The following is an 18405-nucleotide window of genomic DNA, read 5'->3' as shown; positions in this document are numbered from 1 at the left end:
AGCTTTACAATTTCTTTTCCGTGTTCAACTTCCAAGGAATGGCCCTCAATATTCAGGGCTGCGTTATATAAAAGTTGACTAGGTTACTAAGGATCTCTCTTGGAATTAATTTTGTTTCTGCCTTACTTTATACTTTTTTTCAACTTATTTCTTACCTTTTGCGATAAGCAGTAATTGATTTTGAATCAATTTTAAGTTTCAACGTCATGCCCAAAGTTCACCCCGCTTGTATTGTTTTTCTTCACTATAATCCAGTTCGAATCCAACCGGTCGAAGATTCCCGGTGTAGTAAATTATAACTGGTGCGCGTTAAATATGTCGGATTACAAAGTCCTCCATGCTTCCATGAACAATCAATACCTTTGCGGGTACTTAATTGGAGATAGATCTTTCTCTGGTTCAGGACAAAATTACGATCTGTGGATGAATGAATGGATGAATGTATGGGTTCTTCTGATAAACGGGTGTGACGTATGGATGCGTCTGAGAAGTCCAATTCTTGGCCATAGATATCGCCACTGAAAAACAAGACCAATCGCATTCCCTTTCCCTTAATAGCCGACGACGACAATATGTATATAGATATTTGCTGTCCACTGTCGGCACAAGTAGATTTTGTTGGTTTAAAAGCTAAAATAACCCTTATTCCTTAGAGCTTTGAACGTTGTGTCAAGAGTCTAATATAAGTATAATGACTCTATACTTGCATTAGATAGATATTAGACTATACTTATATTAAACTATAAGAGTCTAATATAAGTCTAAGATAAGTGGTTAATGTTGATGTAGTAGTTGAATATGTTATGTTGAATGCGAATAAGTGGTAACGCCATGGTTAACTCTTGGAACAAAAAGTATTGCTATGTGTAAATCGATATGTTTTTCCCCTCACCAACCCCTCACTAAAATTTCAAAAGAAAAAAAAATCGAAAAAAAGCATGCGTCTAATAGTTTTCCATAAAGAATGAACCCTGAAAATTTCAACAATATCAAAAATGTCCAGTATCAAAACTTGTATTAAATTTGGAAAATTGATACTGCAACATCTCTTTTTGATCGGAAGAAAGCTTGGACGTGGGGTCACATCTTATTCAAAAAACCATAATGGTACAAAATATGAAACCCAACCAAAATGTTTGACCATGCTTTTTAATTTGAGCTTGATTTGATTTCATTTGGAATTTTACGGATCCATGATTTCCTTCATTGCGTCAAGTTGCGAATAAAAATTTTGTAGCTCAAAAATAAAAACATCAAACCAATAAATCATAAAACTATTATCTGCCAATAAATAGATTTATAAATAACTCCTTCATATTAACGCAGGTGCAGTGTTGTTTCGCAATAGTTAATTCGATTTTATTTCCGATTGTCTGATTCTTTTAGCGCCGTTATTATTTGCCTCTTAAAATCGATTTAAGTACTATTCTTTAATAGACGTGTAATCATTCCATTATGTTATCAAATTTGTGTTTACATTTAATATATAGATGCTTCAACTTCCAGTTATTATGAAAAGAAACTTAGAAAATTTATCTAGATCAATATTGAATGCTCTATTTTATATCAGCTGAAGTATTGTAACAGCTGCTTAAGTATTATATATACTTTTACCAGACATGCTTCGTTACTCATTTTAGATATATATGGAAGTTAGTATTAAAAGAAAATTATTTCTGAGAAATGTTAAATGCTTGCTTTTTTTCCTTTTTCTAAAAAAGAAAATTTTTATAAGGAACATGAACTTCACAAGTGTTATGCACGCTGTTATATATTCTATAAAATTGAATCAAGATTGTATAAATTATCAACCACTACTAATTATAGATAACTACTACGTATCAAATCAAAATCATTCTCTCCATTCTTCTCATTGATTTGAACCATTAAAATGCACTGTATACAAAAAGGTTTAACTTTACACCGCTGAAAATTATTTTAACAAATAACAAATTACAATGAAAACAAAAGTTTCGTTTTTTATTTATTTAAACTTTGACTAAAAGAATCATTCTGTAAAATCGCTGAGCAATAAATGTTATGCACACTATACATATTCTATAAAATTGGATTAAAATTGTGGAAATTATCTAGCGCTAATAATTGTAGATAACCACCACGTATCACATAAAATTCATTCTATCCATTCTTCGCATTGATATCAACCATTTAAATGCACTATAGACAAACATAATTAATATTACACTGCTAACAATTATTTTTAGCAATTAGCTAACAATTATTTTTAGCAATTAGCTGGCAATTTTTTTTAATAATTAACTAATTAAAGAAAGAAGAAAAGTTTTATTTTTCATTTATGAATTAATTTTGACTAATAGAATTTTTCTGTTGAATTTCAGAACTACAAATGTTATGCACACTGCACGTATTCGATAAAACTGAATTAAAATTGTAGAAATTATCAACCACTAATGGTTGTAGATAGCCACAATGTATCACGTAAAATACATTCTATCCATTCTTCACATTAATATTAACCATTGAAATGCACTATAGACAAAAAGGAATAATTTTACACTGCTAAGAATTATTTTTAGCAATTAACTAACAATTGTCTTTAATAATTAACTAATTACAATAAAAACAGTAGTTTTATTTCTTTATATATGAATTAATCTTGACTGAAAGAATCTCTCTGTTGAATTTCAGAACTACAAATGTTATGCACACTGCACGTATTCGATGAAATTGAATTAAAATTGTAGAAATTATCAACCACTAATGGTTGTAGATAACCACAATGTATCATGTAAAATACATTCTATCCATTCTTCACATTGATATTAACCATTGAAATGCACTATAGACAAAAAGGAATAATTTTACACTAAGAATTATTTTTAGCAATTAACTAACAATTGTCTTTAATATTTAACTAATTACAATAAAAGCAGAAGTTTTATTTCCTTATATACGAATTAATTTTGACTGAAAAAATCTCTCTCTTGAATTTCAAAACTACAAATGTTATGCACACTGCACGCATTCGATAAAATTAGATTGAAATTATCGAAATTATCAACCACTAATGGTTGTAGATAACCACAATGTATCACGCAAAATACATTCTACCCATTCATCACATTAATATTATTTATAAGTTTTATTTCTTTATATATGAATTAATTTTGACTGAAAGAATCTCTCTGTTGAATTTCAGAACTACAAATGTTATGCACACTGCACGTATTCGATAAAATTGAATTCAAATTATCGAAATTATCAACCACTAATAATTGTAGATAATCAAAATGTATCGCGTAAAATTAATTCTATCCATTCTTCACATTCATATTAAACATTTAAACCATACACATTGATATTAACCATATTAACCATACACTATATACAAGAAGGATTAATCATTACACTGCTAATAATTATTTTTAGCAATTAACTAATTGCCATGAAAACAAAAGTTTTATTTTTTATATTTATTTAAACTTTGACAAAAAGAATATCTCTGTCAAAAGCCAGAGCTATCGAAGTTCTAAAAAAAAACTTTATAAATTAAGAGAGAGAAAATCCCTTCTCTCCATAATAAATCCTTTTTAACACTTTTAAAGATACTTCTAACACAAATATCCCTTTTTACTTTGACATAAACTCTTTAAAGCAGTGCGGAGGGAAAAAAAACATTTATCAATCGGTAGTCTGGCACCTACGCCTTAACGTTTAGCCTTCATGCGTGAAAAAGTTCTACCTACACTTAATGGTGTTTGTACTAAAACATCCTCCAAACGTTACTTTCCTCAGATAAAAGTGAAACGCATTTTTCTCGTAAAAATAAATCTTTCTCAAGATTTTTTTCATCATATTTTTAGTTAGATCTGTTTCTGTTGAAAGGAAAAGGATTATAGGTTTTGTATGAGCGAGAAGACGTAAAATNGTTTTTCAGCACTTGAATCATGTCGTCTTTTTTTTTCCAATTTATATATTTTCGCGGAGAATGAAGTTTTCAACCAAATAATACATTAACGCTTCAGTTTCTTGGGATTATTTATTAAATATATTTGCAGTATAGTGTATTTTAAGACAAAAATATCTTACGTTTAACATAATATATTTACACACACTGGTCAATAAATAAGAAACCCGAGATAAATTTTGTTAAATTCTGGCTAGCGTTCAAGGGTCTAGTGGAAGTATCATGATATGGGGCGTATTATGCTGGTATGAAAGGGAAGTACTGATGTTTTTGCTCTTGTTCAGGTCAAAATTATCACCTGTGGATGAATGAGGTGCGAATGTCCTTCCTGTAAAATGGAATGTGACATTTGTATGTTGTCTCCTGATCAACCTCATGGATTTTCCTAGACCGGCGCCAATAACCCATTGTGCAACTCTAGTGTGACGCAATTAGAAGTACCGTATCGTACCTGAAAAACAAAAAAAAACATACAACACCTGGGCGTATTGGTAGTTAAAATGCATCCTGTAATGTTACATTATCATTTAAAAGGTGATGTACACTTCAATGACGATAATGCAACTATATAGTTGCAGAAGAGTTCAGAAAGCGAAGCGGGAAAACAAAGAGCCCAGCAAACCTGAACATATTGATTTTTAAAGTGTATCCTGTAATGTTACATTATCATTTAAAAGGTGATGCACACTTCAATGACGATAATGCAACTATATAGTGGCAGAAGAGTTCAAAAAGCGAAACGGGAAAACAAAGAGCCAAGCAAACCTGAACATATTGATAGTTAAAGTGTATCCTGTAATGTTACATTATCATTTAAAAGGTGATGTACACTTCAATGACGATAATGCAACTATATAGTGGCAAAAGAGTTCAAAAAGTCAAGCGGGAGGAAAAAAAGTTCGAATCCAGCCGGACCTGGACAGATTAATAGTTCAAGTACATCTTGTGATGTTATATAGACGATAATGCAACTGTACACAATAGTTCTAAATTGGTTCAATAAGCATCAATCTGTTTTCCAACATCTTCCCTTACCATCGCAAAGCTCGAATCTGAACCCAATAGAAAATGTTTGACCAAAGCACATTCCATAGCAAACTTCTCATCCATCTAGTGGATAGGATCTTTAAGTCTGCCAATGCATAGTTTTCTCTGGGCATGAATGCTCTCCAAGCTTTTAGAATCAACGTCTAGATAAACTTGGGCTTTTATCAGTGCCTAGGCCTACATAATTTTAGGATGTTATGAAACTGCTATATTTTTACACTAAATAATTCTTAGCGTGAAGTGTCTGAAAAATGCACACTAGTCCAAATTTCTTTTAAAAAACACACCGTAAAAAATTACGATAATAAGTTCTGTTACCCTGAGTGCAGAATCCGTAAAATCCCTTTATACTCATTTTTTATCGTAAAATTTTAATCATAATTTTTACAGTATTATTTATTTAATTACATTGATTCAATGATTTTACCGCAAATATTACAGTAAAAATTACAGTGATTCAGATTTTTTGTTCCGTAAACTTTTGAGGTTAAAATGGGTTTTACGGTGAAATGTGCAGGCACCCTGAGTTCCCGGCAATCCGGAATTTTTGCACTGTGCACAAGAAAGTGAAATTTATGTTGGGAGATGCAAAACATTTAAAACAAATGTAAGAGACCATAAATATGTGTCAATGCTCTCAAAAGCAATAACAGTTGTACAAATTTAAAATAGATAAATAACTAGAATCAAATTATGCTAAATTCACAATTTAAAATTTTTAATTAAAAGTTGTTTTAAATTTTACGCACATATTTCATTCAATGTATTTTTTTCTCCGATTTCTGAAACTTTTGATACTTTGCAAATCCACTGCGAAAAATTTCTGGTCAAATTGTGGTAAAAAGTATTTGCGCCCTGAGTGTTACATCCATAAAACCCATTTTAACGCAAAATCCATTTTTATAGCAAAATTTCATATTTTTATTTTGACAGTAATATTTATTAATTACATTGATTCATTAATTTTACAGCAAATATTACTGTGAAAAATATGGTACGTCAGATCAGACATTAAACATTAGCGGTTAAAATGGATTTTACTGTAAAATGCGCTGGTAACCTGAGTGCTGGTACTTTTTAGCATAATTTGATCCGGAATTTTTTACAGAGCATAAGTGACATTTATATTAAGAGATACAAATTATTGAAAACAAGGTAAGAAACCGTACAGATGTGTCATTGCTCTCAAAAGCATTTAGAAGTTGCACCAAATCAAAGTAAATAAATAAAATCAGGCAAATAATGCTAAAGTTTTGATTAAAAAATTTCAATTAAGAGTTTTATTAAGAGTATACATTTTATTTATTAATCTAATTAGGTTTTTTTTTAATTCCTGAAAATTTGGATATTCTGCTATTCTGCAAGTACACAGTTAAAAATTTCCGGATCAAATTACGACATAAAGTACTAGTCCCTTGTGTACAGCGTAAAATCCGTTTTACAGTTAAAATACATTTTTACAGTAAAACTTTGTACAGTAATTATGACAGTAATATTTATTTAAATACAATTATTCGGAGATTTTACAGCAAATATTACTTTAAAAATTACGGTATATCAGATTTTTGTTCATCAAAATTTCATGGTAAAAAGTACTGGCACCCTAAATAGCTTTTAAAATATTGCAAAACCTTCGATTGTGGAAATTCTAGAGAATTTCACTCATAAATTTAGGATATTAAGTAAAAGTAAAAATTTATTTGTTAGCAAAACTTAAAACCTTAAATTGTGGATCTTTCATTTTCCTTCAAGAAATAGAGCTTTAATGCTTAAGTGTTAAAATGTATATTATATTTTTTAATTTTATATTTTGTATTAAAATATAATTGGGTTTGTTTATTATCTTACTATGAATTGATTATTATCTTGCTATGAATATTAAATATACAGAGACTACTATTAATATTAAATATACTAGAAAACTATAAAATATACAGAGATAAAATTTCATGGATAAAAAGGTCTGTCTCACTTTTATATATTTTGTACTCCTGTAATATTTTTCGCACTCTATAATATTTTCCTTATCACTTCTAAGCAAACATACTTTTTTATAATTTCTTATGAAATGTATTTCTTATGAATTTCGCTGCCATTATAATTTAAATACCTTTTAGAAAATTGCTCAAAATAAAACTTCTATTGTGGAAATCCGAGAGAATTTAGCTCATAAAGTTTATTAAGTAAAAGTAGAAAAGCGCTTGCTAGCAAAACTTATTTTTGTTCTCATTTAAAATGCTATACTTTCTTTAAGCACGCCAAGTTTTTGATGCTTTTCTCTGACGTTAAACTTTTTAACCTTTTTAAGCTTTTAACAAAATATGGCTTCTTCAGTAATCCAATTTTGTTGAAAAATCGAACGTTTCTTATCTTCTAAGCTGAAATAAAAAACAATAACGCAAATTAAGGCCATTTTCTCGTTCCATCTTTTACTTTAAAATGTCGTGTTATGAGGTATAAAATGCATAAAACATGATGTATTATCATAAACCATTAAATATTTTGTACCATGAAACTCTGCAAAAAAGGCATATCAAAAAATAAAATCAACTTTTCAAATAGATTTTTCCAATTTTATTCGTTATCAATATTAAGTTTTCGGAGAAAACAATTCTGGTACAATTACCGTACTATATGGTAAAGAAATTTCTGGTAATAAAAACCAAAATATAAAATATTTAAACCCTTCATTTGGTAATTTTTTCATTCATATGATAACGGTTTCATCGGAAATTCAGGTTTTCCAAATTATAGTTCTTATTTTCACATCAAGTAAAAATTACAAAAAAGTATCTTTAACACAATAAATGGTTTTAATATCGTAAGGTAAAGTAATAAAATTACCAAATTACCACTTTTACCATATTTTATCACATAATATAAAGTCATATTTTATTGTTACTTTACCCAAACCATTACTGAAGCGTTTCGGTAAAAATTACCAAGATTTCTGGTGTACCCATAGAGTGAGAAACGCGGTAATTTTTACCATATTGTGGTAGTTTTGATGATACCTTTTTATCAGTGTTATAAATTTCAAATGTAAGTTTTCGTTATTGATTTATTAGAATTTCGAATATTTACATGGCACAGTTTTTAAATAATAATAATGGTATTTACTCTTGAAAGAAATCAAAGAAATGCAGAAAATAAAATTCTAAACTTATATTGCTCGAATGATTTCTAAAAAAATATTCCTAGTTTTCAATACGAATTTTGCACCTGTATACAGCTGTTGAGGAAAGGTTCTTTTTGTCTTTAATCTCATAAAGAAAGCGATTGTTCGTTATTTATTAGGCTGCACTAATGTTTTAGAGATTACGTAACTTTGTAACAGATGTTTGTTGTTTTAAAACACCCTGGAGTGCACTCTAAACTTCTAGGTATCATTGCATAAGATAATTTTCTCTCTCTCTTTTTAAACGAGTTCCAGTGACTAGATTAAAGAATGATTAGCTTAATTTTTCGTTATTTAGAAAAAAGTGCTTATTGTTAAAGCTACTGCTTTAATTATGTTGTTTGTCTCGAATTGAGTTTACAAAGTTAGTTACAATAAATACAAAAGCAGTACGGTGCTCAAAAAAAATGAATAAATAAATAAAACGTACCCCCCTGAATTCTAATGATCGGATCTTGACGTTCTATGACTCAATCTAGATTCGAAGGGGTCAATCAATCTAGATGCAAACTATTAGTGCAGATGATATTTTAAATCATGAAATCAGACAGACAATAAAACGTACTTTTTCTGAATAAGTATACTTTTTTATGATGGATTCAATTCTCGGATTCTCAAAATATAGGGGGTAGCCTCAATCTGAGTTAAGTGGTCCCCATAGTTTGCTCAAGAAAGAGATCAAAAGTTTGGTTACTTTTAACCCCAAATACCCGAAAAGTTAGTTTTACTTTTTGGGTATTTCACCATACCCATATATTTCGCCTTTTTTAGTGAATTGAAAAGTTTTTTTTATACAACTACATATTCGTTTATCCAAAAATGCTATGCAAAAGATAAATTTTAATAAATAGTTATTATTTGATTTAATAATGGTCGAAAGCGTTTTTTAACAGCGAGGTATAAAAAATTTGCATCATTTTAAAGAATATAATTTAGCATAAAAAAAATACAAAATTTGAGGGAAATTGATAGTATAGTTCCTGAAAAATTGAATTTTAAATATAAGAATTTTTTAAAATTTGATTTCTCATTAACTTTTCGATCGACTTCACTCAAATTTTGGGTTTTGACATGCAAAACTACATTCTTTAAAATTATGCAAAAAATCGTGTACCTAACAATTCATAATTTTTTCGAATTTCATTAGTTAAAATAATTAAAAATGATAAATATACTAAAAATTATTTCTGCATGAAATTTTCTTTGGATAAATGAATTTTATAATTGTGTGCAAAAGTTTTTTAATTCGTTTAAAATATTCTCGAGGTATGCGAAATGTGCAAAAAGTAAAATTAACAATAAAGGGTCCTAACTTTGGACCGCTCTCCTGATCAAACTATCGAAACTATATTTTCCAAAATTGCAACTACCCCCCCCCCATATTTTGGGGGTCGGAAATCTAAATCCATCGAGAAAAAAATTATGCTCATTTGAAGAAAGTACATTTTTGTGTCTGATTTTGTAACTTTAAATATCATCTGCATTAGTTAATTAACATATTTTAAGTCACCCGCTCAAATCATTAAGATTGAATCCTAGAGCATAAAGATCTGATCATTAGATCAAAAGTTAATCAGGGTGGTTCAATTATTTATTTATTTCTGTGCACTGTACAGGCAGGAATTAAATGGTGTTTTTTTCAATAAGACTGCATATAGATAAAGAAGTATAAAAATTATTACTATAAATAACTTTTACTAAAATTAATATTTCGTTGTTTTATTAATATTTTGTTGAATATGATGACTATGAATGCGAATTACTCAAATACCATAATGATAGGAAAATAAAATTTAGTAATTTCTGTCCCTTAAAAAAAACATTACAAGAATGGTTTGCATTTTTCTTTTTCAAAAAATCATAATGTTGTTACAATTTAAAATTTTGTTCACAATTTTATGAAGGTGCTATTAAAATTTTTTGAAGAAGTATTTTAAATTCCCCTTACTTAAAAAAAAATTGTAAAAAAACTTTAATTCATTTTTATTGCTTCACGTGTCTTGTTTTTCAGAATCAATTTTCAATCAAATAAGGTCTTCGTTTTTTTTAGTTCTTTTTAAGTTGGTTTTCATTACACATAAGAAAAATCTAACTAAATACAAAATAGAACTACCTCTAGAATATTGTTAAAATCTGACCCCCTCCCCTCCCATTGTTGTTTAAAACTGAAAATAGATTGAGGTAAATGAGAGATATGAAACTTTAAAAATAATTAAAATCTCCAATAAGAAAAATTATAAATTTAGTTAGGATCACTCAAAAATTAATTTTTTATCGGTTGATGATCATTTAAAGTAAATATTATTAACCGTTTTGGAGTTCATTCCGTAATAATAATAATAGTTATATAAGGTGTTCTGTAAAGTCCGCTCTTAATAAATGTTTTTTATAATCTTTATAAGAATGGAGGAAAAAAGATGCGCTTATTACGGATCACAATTTAATATTTAAAGGAAATTTGCTATTGCACTCAAAGAAAAAAATTTAATTAAGGAAGGTGATTGTGTTTGAGAATCAAAATACGTTTGATTGCAGGCACACTGTTAAAAAAATCCGAATCAAATTACGATAAAATGGATTGTCTGCCGGGGTGCAGGATGATGCATCCAGGGTGGCAGTACTTTTTACCGTATTTTGATCCGGAATTTCTTACAGTTTAGAAACTTGAAGGTGCTACTATTAATCCTCGTTAAACTCTTCTGTTCCTTTCGCAATCAAACAGGTTTGTATATTCCCTGCACCCGTTTACCTCAAAAGTGGTTTGTCATATCTAAATAACATTTTTGCTTTTTTTTGCCTAAATATTAATTCTCCTAATGTGTATACATTGTTGTCTTCATTTCTCAGAAGGTGGTTTCCAAAAATACATATATTTATGGCGGTCTTTAAGCGACACCCAGATATTTCCCATTTAATTATTAATAGGAGCTCATTGAAATCCAAGCGCAATATTTTGAATGTTTTTAAAAATCAAATTAATGATATCTATAACTGTGATATTTAAGCGCTTGCATCCTGTTTCAAAAACTGGAGTTTTAAAAATAAACGAAATATTAAAAGATCTTAATAAAATTCTAAGCCTCTAGTAGGATTAGCATCTTTTCCAAAGCTCTTCTGAACTCCAAAAAGAAAATATATGCATATAAATCCGAGAGTAAACAGTAAAAGCAATTTTTTAAGCTGCAAAGAACACTGAATTTGATTATTTTTCACATCTAATAACCTGGCAAACTATTTCACTGCTAGTCTACTATTTGTCTAGACTATTTCATATCTTCAGAGTAGTCTAGTATAATATATTTACCAAACAACTTCTTGTCTGGAAAAGGGATTACATCAGCTTAATAATTGACACTAGAGTTTTAATAAATCATTGAACTACAAAGAGAGCAAAAATATTAAAATAAATATTTAAAGTTATGGCTTAGACAACAAAATTACATGAATAACAGCTAATAACTTGAAACGCGTTCTTTATTCTTACACTCAATGTCTTTGAATACTAATAAGAAATAATTATTTTAATGAATGAAAATTTTATAGTAAATGATTTCAGTAGTTGGTGTTTAAAACGCATTTTTCTGCTTCCTGATGTCTAAATTTTTCCATAAATATAATGCATTTTCTAACAAAAAATTAAAAATAATTCTTCTAAACAGTCTGAACCTTTACATTATTCTGAAAACATTTTAAAAAGCATTTTAAAATTTGATACGAAACATTATTAGTAACATTACAGTAAAAATGTATGAACACATGTCCTCTGAAAAATGTTTGACATATGAAATGGATCATAAGCGTTTCGAATGCTATGCGTCTTAGGTGTTTATCCTTATTTATATTTTTTGTAAATTTTTCAATCAAATTAAGACTTTTCGCAAGAAATAAGTAGATTGGGGCAAGCATTAATCAGTAATAAATGACTGTACAACTTAGTCTGTAAACACCCTATTAATTTTCAAACGGTTGCATATAATTATAAAAATGATGTCCAGGTATAGTAAAGTGGTTACGACCTGGTTTATAAAAAAATGATATTACTATCTCTCTCTTGAAAATAATACGAGGTATGAAAGGTGAAATTGTGATTCTTTTTTAAAAATAAAACGATAGATCTTAAACGTTTAAAGTTTATTTCTTTATTCTTTACATATTTCTTAATTCTTTATTCTTTATATTTCTTATTTCTATATTTCTTATTTCTTTAATCTTCATATATCTTTATTCTTACGTTTAAAGTTTATTTCCTTATTCTTTATATATTTCTTATTTCTATATTTCTTATTTCTTTATTCTTTATATATCTTCCTCCAAAATCGTCTGATTGTTTTTTTTTTTTTTTCGAGATATCATTTTTCATGGTTCATATTAATTCCTAGGGTATGCTTAGAAAGTTCGCCCATATTTTTATGCATATTTGTTCCTGTTACTTAATAAAGAAAATGAATTTTTTTTCTAGAACCTTCCCTTATACAAGAGCAATGTCTAAATTTGATTCACTACGCAGCGCAGTTACATAAAGCAAGCTTAATCACGCTCCTACAACGTGAATTTAAAGATGTGTTTTACTAGTTCAATGCCTTACTCGCGAATAAGATGCCTCTGAGTTAATGGCATACAGCCAAAGGCCAAAACCTCACCTTACTTTCGCCTTGAATTTGATGTACAAAAGCCGTAGTGTTTGGGTTGAAAATCGGATTGTTTGTAAATTTAACTCGAGGAAAACTTGTTTTCTTCGGAAAAGTAAACAAACTCTATTCGCGGATGCTGTGTCATTTGTAATCAGATGCGGTGAAAAAAAACTCTTTTTCTGGAAAATGAAATCGGAAAATAATTTGTTATCATTTAGTCATTCTAAATGTATTTTTATAAATCTAAGCAAATATTTTTGTTTTGGGAAAAAGTATAGGAGTTTCTTGTTTGAAGGAAACAGCGGAATAACTTTTTTTCAAAAGAAACGATTTTTGTTTAATTATATTTTACTCAGTATAATTTTCCCTTTTATTTCATATTTCATAACCGGCGCTGAGCAGATGACCCAATTTTGAGCTGACGACTATTAATGTTCAACTCCATAGCCTTGTAATTTTGAACCCAACCCAGAAGACGAGGAACTGCTGTATCAAGTATTAGAACAAAACTACATTTGATAGAGCAAACTCGCCTTTACATTACATAGAGAGGAAAACCACAAAAACTCCCACCATTAGCCCGACGGCAAAGAGATTCTTACCCATCATGCGTCTACCACAGAGGATATTTTACTTCAACATTGTGGTCGGTACGAGCGGGGAACTGAATCAGCCACCGCTGGGTTTCAAACCTGGGGGCTCTCATGAGAAGGCGAACGCTTTATCGCCCGAGCCACCACTTCTCTAAAATTACTCATTGAAATTTTTTTTATCGATTTAAAAATATAATTTATTTATTTTTTGTTAATTAGCTTTAAATTTGATATAACTTTCTTACTAGAACTCTATACTGCTGGAGATTCCCTTCCTGGCAAATTCTCTTTCACCTTAGAAAGAAATTTAAATTTAAAGTGTAGAAAAAGTGTTTTCGGGTTAACCTAAGCTCAACTATGAAGTTTCAAAAACTGAAAATATTTTTTCACAATATCAAAATGCAAACAAACTATGACAGAGTTACTCATGATTACGCAGTGGGGAAATAATATTTTAAAAACATTTTTTCAGCATTTGAAACTACATGCTTACCTGAATTACCTTTTCTCTAAAATTTAAGTTTTAAAATACCAATGGAATAGAATTCGCTATAAGAAACTTGTCCCCCGGTATAGCGTCCTCTTAAATAAAGTCTGCACTAAGAAAAAAATATGGTAAAAATTTATCTTGCTTCTGGCTCTATGGTAACAACAAAAAATTCTATGGAAAGTAATTTTTGCAATAGTGCTTTGGTAATGAATTTGGTAAAATTAGCAATAAAATATGGTTTTATAATAAGTGATAAAATTCGGTAAAAGTGGTAATTTCATCATGATACCTCAGCGAATGGTATAAAAGCCATTTATTCGGTTAAAGTTACTTTTTAGTTTCGTATTTTTTAATAAATTTGTGGTAATAAGTATAATTTTGGAAAGCGGTATCTCCGGTACACCGTTACCATATGAACGGAATAATTACCAAATGCATGGTTTAAAAACCCTATATTTTGGTTTTATTAACTAAATTTATGTTGTTGTTATTATATATTTTAAAGAATAACATTACTTTACCATGCGATATTTTTACTAGAAATTTTTTTCTCCGTCTATAAATAACATTTTTAGCATATTCAAATGAATTTCATTACTATTTACGTCTTATATTTTTAAACTTAATTTTACACTTTATAAGAAAAAATTGCAAGAAATGAGAGGTTTATTGTAGAAAAAATATTATATAATAAAACATTCAATAACAAACATTGTTTTGCGCTGCATTTTTAAATACTATCTATGCTAATATTTCACGTTTTAAATAAAATGAGTATGAATAAAATTTCATTAAGATATCGAGTGCCCTATACTTAAAAAATTATTACTCATCTATTCTGTAAACTGAGATTCGAAGTCAATGAAAACTAGTGTGATGTATAGAAATTATTTTTATTAGTTGACTTTCTTAATCGAAATATTCCTAGCGATAGTTTATTTAATGTGTACAGTGCGCCAAAAAAAATGGACCACCCTGAATAACTTTTGATCTAATGAACAGATCTTCTCGTTCTAGGACTCATTATTAATGGCTCAAGGCGGTGAACTCAAATATGCTAATTACTTAATGCAGACACTCTATTTTAAGTTACGAAATCAGACACAAACACGTACTCTCAGCGAATAAAACATACTTTTTTTTCAACGGATTCAGATTTCTGACTCCCAAAATCTAGGGGGTAGCCGCAATCTGGGAAATATAGTCCGCATAGTTTGATCAGGAGAAAGATCTGAAGTTTCGACCCCTTGATAATAATTTTACTTTTTGCGTATTTCGAAATATCTCGAACAATTTTTGCAAAATTCGTTTATCCAGAGGTAACTCCATGCAAAAAAATAAATCTTAGTAAATATTCCGTATTTTTTAATTAAATGATAGTCGAAAAATTTTTGAGTAGTAAGGTCCACAATTTTTTGAATCATTTTAAAGTATGAAATTTTGCATGGTAAAATACAATATTTGAGTGAAATTGGTTGAAAAGTTTCTGAGAAATCGAGTTTTAAACATACCACTTTTAGATTCGATTTCTCAAAAACTATTCAACCGATTTCGCTCAAACCTTGTAATTTGTACATAGTTTGTAATGATATTTTGGGGATCAAAAAACCAAATCCGTTGAATAAAAGGTATGTTTATTCCGAGATAGTGCGTTTTTGTGTCTGATTTCGTAACTTAAAATATCGTCTGCAGTAATTAATTAGCATATTTGAAGTCACCCCTAGAACCATTAAGAATGAATCCTAAAACGTGAATATCCGATCATTCGATCAAAAGTTATTCAGGGTGTCCCGTTGTTTGCTTCTTTACTTAAATTTTTCGTTATAAATTAGTTTTCTATTTAATAAATAGATGGTATTATGATCTATTTTCGATCCTACCCCTTGTACTTAACGTAAAAGAATTTATAATGCTTATTGGGATTTTTCAAAAATGTAAACGAAAAGAACTTATTGAGAGGGCTTAAAAAATTTGAATACTGTGTTCAATACATCGTTGTGTTTTTCTGAAACAGTGTTGTTGAATGAATAATTTAATAGAATGTAGCAAAAACCTATAAAAAAAACGCCAAAGATGGCTATTTTATTATTTTATTATTTGTTTATTTATTTATTTTTGCAACGATAGAAATCATCATTTAATGCAAGCTTTACCAATCTTTATAGCCTTATGCTTCCCCAAGCTACATAAGGATGAGCCTCAGTTTTAAATTGTTCAAAATAATGCTTTTTAGTAAAAGGCTCCCAAAATTTTGATGTAAACAATGAAATGTTTTTTCATGCTGTGCTGTTTCAATGTGAACATTCTGAAATTTTGTAATATAGTTTTCTGGAAACAATACTAAGGAACAGTTTAATGTAAAAATACCATCTTTGAAGAAAGATTAAATTATTACACCGAAATCTATAATTTTAGGAACTATTTTTTCTGATTTTGATTATTTGTTATCATGTTAAAATAATTAGAGGTAATAAACTATAAATGAAAATGAGGAATAGTGCTTTTTTTTAACAGAATTACGTAAAATAACTGATGATAAATAATTTCACCTTAATACAATATTTTTATTATAGCATGGACAAATAATTTTAATGTAGGATAAATGAAAATCTTGACAAACTTCTTCATTTCATGTTTTGACATCTCAAAAGAGGATCGAAATATAATTTACATATTATTTCCATAAATGAATAATAAATCTCTAAGAACGACGTATTTCATTTTTCAGAAATATTTATTTATTTACTCTAGAAATATATATGAGTGTGCTGACTTTTAAGAGACTGATAAAGCTAACATCGATAACATTTTATTATAATTTTCATAATCTTTTAATATTCTATCGTTAGTGAAATAATTTGCTTTTAATTTAATTGAGGAATTTAATTTTTTCCGATATTTGGTAGTAAATAATTTATATTAAGAAATTTTATTGCAATGAAAATTATTTGTTTTGTAATATTACAAATTGGAAAGTTTTGACGAAAAGCATATTCTTTGTGTTTTTTTCATATAGTTAATGCAACAAATGTTAATATCTTCATAATAAAATGTAAAATTTCGTACACATTTCGTGAATTAATTTATTTATAATATATAACTTTTTACACAATTCTTTCTGGCATAACAAACATATATTTTTTGTTTTTAATCTTAATACGAGTAGTTTTGACGAAAAGCATATTCTTTGTGTTTTTTCATATAGTTGATGCAACAAATGTTAATATCTTTATAATGAAACGTAAAATTTTGTATACAATTCGTGAATTAATTTATTTATAATATATAACTCTTTACACAATTCTTTCTGGCATAACAAACATATATTTTCTGTTTTTAATCTTAATAGTTTTGACGAAAAGCATATTCTTTGTGTTTTTTCATTTAGTTGATGCAACAAATGTTAATATCTTTATAATGAAACGTAAAATTTTGTATACATTTCGTGAATTAATTTATTTATAATATATAACTCTTTACACAATTCTTTCTGGCATAACAAACATATATTTCCTGTTTCTATTCTTTAATAAGTCCTGATACATGCAAATAGTTCATTAAAAAAATATATGAATTTGGTCCTGAAAAATAAAAATCTTACATTAAAATTGTTATATATTTATGACAATTGAAAGTATTTAAAAAAATGATCCAATAATCAAATTTTCTTACTACAAAGAATCTGCTTCAATTGAGGAACTTAATAACATATACTCTTCGATGTAAAAAGTAAAACTTTATGCATATTAAACATAAAAATAAAAAATAAGGTTACGATTATTTATAATCTGGTTAAAATTCATGAAAGTGGAAGGAAAATTGAATGAATAGTTTTTAATTTATTTTTGAAACGATTTTAGGAAAAAAAAGACTTGTTAAAAAATAATTTAGAAGTTGGTTCACATTTTAAAATTTTTGATTTAAACTTCGACAAAAAAATAAAAAAGCAACGCATCATTTAGCTAACTTTCCGTTAACTTGAAGAATTTAATTGCTTTTTTAAGTTTAATATTGTGTTTTTTCTTAAATACAAAATGAAGCACCACACCCAACCATGACTAATCATTTAACACCGTTTTCAGGGTTCTATCGTTTAACAACTAGATCAGCAAGGTTGCCACGGGTGACTAAAATTACAAAAAAGTGCTAACTATTGAAATTTAAAATTCCATTAAAAGAAATTAAAATTAGCAACTAATTAAAGCATATTTTTCCTGTTTACTACTGAAAGAAAATGCAAAAAAATATTTATACGTGAAGAATATGAATGTAAGTCATAGTTGTTGTTGTCGTTGGAAATTAAGGCAGAAGTGGTGTGATTGTTCTTGTTTTCTAGTGGCGCCATCTATGGCCAAGACTTCTGCCACACCGGTTTATAGGGCTGACCTATTCATACATTCATTCATCCACAGATCGTAATTTTTACCTGAACCAGAAAACGATCAATCTCCAATTCAGTACCCCCAGAGGTATAATTAGCTATTGGAACATAGGGGACTTTGTGACCCGACAGATTT

General features: G+C 28.4%; 1 protein-coding gene and 1 long non-coding RNA gene across 2 annotated transcripts in view; one reads left to right on the top strand and one right to left on the bottom strand.

Moving 5' to 3' along the window:
* Positions 1-18405, top strand: part of LOC107450968 (transient receptor potential cation channel subfamily V member nanchung) — a 107903-nt gene that overhangs the window by 41662 nt on the left and 47836 nt on the right. The window lies entirely within an intron of this gene.
* The window catches only part of LOC122269162 (uncharacterized), a 54698-nt gene continuing 53252 nt past the window's right edge, over positions 16960-18405 (bottom strand). The window contains exon 4 of the long non-coding RNA XR_006225011.2: positions 16960-17469. This is a non-coding gene — a long non-coding RNA (uncharacterized lncRNA). The remainder of the gene's footprint in view (positions 17470-18405) is intronic.

Source organism: Parasteatoda tepidariorum, chromosome X2, assembly GCF_043381705.1.
Source record: "Parasteatoda tepidariorum isolate YZ-2023 chromosome X2, CAS_Ptep_4.0, whole genome shotgun sequence".
NCBI classification, from domain to species: domain Eukaryota; kingdom Metazoa; phylum Arthropoda; class Arachnida; order Araneae; family Theridiidae; genus Parasteatoda; species Parasteatoda tepidariorum.
Note: the sequence above shows the minus strand (reverse complement) of the source record. Positions and strands in the feature narration are given on the sequence as shown.